The sequence below is a fragment of the Canis lupus genome, chromosome X, assembly GCF_011100685.1.
Source record: "Canis lupus familiaris isolate Mischka breed German Shepherd chromosome X, alternate assembly UU_Cfam_GSD_1.0, whole genome shotgun sequence".
NCBI lineage: Eukaryota > Metazoa > Chordata > Mammalia > Carnivora > Canidae > Canis > Canis lupus.
The window spans coordinates 1,402,462-1,404,194 of record NC_049260.1 but is presented as its reverse complement, the minus strand read 5'-3'; positions in this window follow the sequence as shown (position 1 = coordinate 1,404,194).

The following is a 1,733-nucleotide window of genomic DNA, read 5'->3' as shown; positions in this document are numbered from 1 at the left end:
TCACCTGGTGCCAGTGGGCCTCCCTCCGCTTCGGGAAGCGGGCGCACCTGCTTGGCAGCTCTGCTCCCTGCAGGCGTGGGAGGCGCCACAAGATCAAAGGTGCCAACCCTGAGCCCGGGAAGGACACTCCCTACCTCTGGACTTCCAGATGCCCGGCTTTCTGCCTCCCGCCTCCAGAGCGTGGGACTTGACACAAGTTCCCACGTTCACTCAACAAACGTGGTCTGGGTCTGAGCCAGGCCCACGCTGGGGGCCCCCCCGGGAATGCGGTGATGGAGAGTGATTCCTTGCTCACCAAGAGGAGGGGACGTGGAAACTTAAACCAGATGGTGGCAGTGTGACATTATGTAACATACAGATGAGGACCTTAGGCGGCCCCCCGCAGGCTCCGAACTCAGCTGGGCCGTTGCAAGGGCTTCTGGAGAGGCTGGTAGCCTCCAAATGATTTTGAAAGCGGAGTAGGAAGGACACAAAACGGGGAGGGACACAGTGTGGGCTTGAGGCCGCTCAGGAGGAAGCAGGAAACCCAGGGCCACTGTGCGGGGGGGGGGACAGCTGTAGGGGCGCTGTGCACGTCAACTGTTACAGACTGAAGGTTTGGGGCGGGTGCAAATTCATAGATTGCAGCCTTGTCTTTCCACCAGGTGGTGATGGAGGTGGGCCCTGTGGGAGTGATTACATTGACATCAGGTCATGAGGGTGGGGTCCCCACGATGGGATTCGAGTCTTTATAAGAAGATGAAGACTCAGTAGAGCTCTATCATGTGAGGACACGAGGAGAACACGGTGTCTACACCCCAAGGAGAGGCCTCAGGGTGAACCAGTCTTGGTCCTAGTGAGGTCCCACACTCCCAGCCTCACCCTGCCTGGATCTCAGGTCATGAGGGTGGGGTCCCCACGATGGGATTTGAGTCTTTATAAGAAGACGAAGACGCAGTAGAGCTCTATGACGTGAGGACACTGAGGAGAACACGGTGTCTACACCCCAAGGAGAGGCCTCAGGGTGAACCAGTCTTGGTCCTAGTGAGGTCCCACACTCCCAGCCTCACCCTGCCTGAATCTCAGGTCATGACGGTGGGGTCCCCACGATGGGATTCGAGTCTTTATAAGAAGACGAAGACGCAGTAGAGCTCTATCACGTGAGGACACGAGGAGAACACGGAGTCTACACCCCAAGGAGAGGCCTCCTGGTGAACCAGTCTTGGTCCTAGCGAGGTCCCACACTCCCAGCCTCAGCCCTACCTAGGTGTCACACTCCCAGCCTCTTTCCACCTGGATCTCAGGCACCCAGCCTCCAGGATAGTGAGAGCTAAGCCTGTATTGTGTAAGCCGTCCCGTCCTTGGCATGTTGTCATACCAGCCCCAACACACGGACGTGCCAACTAGGACAAATGCTCTCCAGGTGAGGAGTAATCATTATTTGCCTCCGTTCCTCAGTGACACAGAGCGTGACTCAGCTCCTGTCCACGTGACAGCACCTGATAGATCACTCGCGATACCCTGTACATCCCGGACGTAATATACTTTCCCTGCCAAAGCCTGACTTGTCCGAGTGGGGATGGCAGGATGGCATTTGGATGCCAACGGTGCTGCGCAGTCGACACTGGGACCCATTTGCCGCTTCGTGGGCCACCACAGCAGAGAATGCATCTGCCCCGATATTTATGGGCTTTGTCCGACTCGGCATTTACGGCTACTCCGTATTCCTAATCAAAATACGCCATAGCCAATGT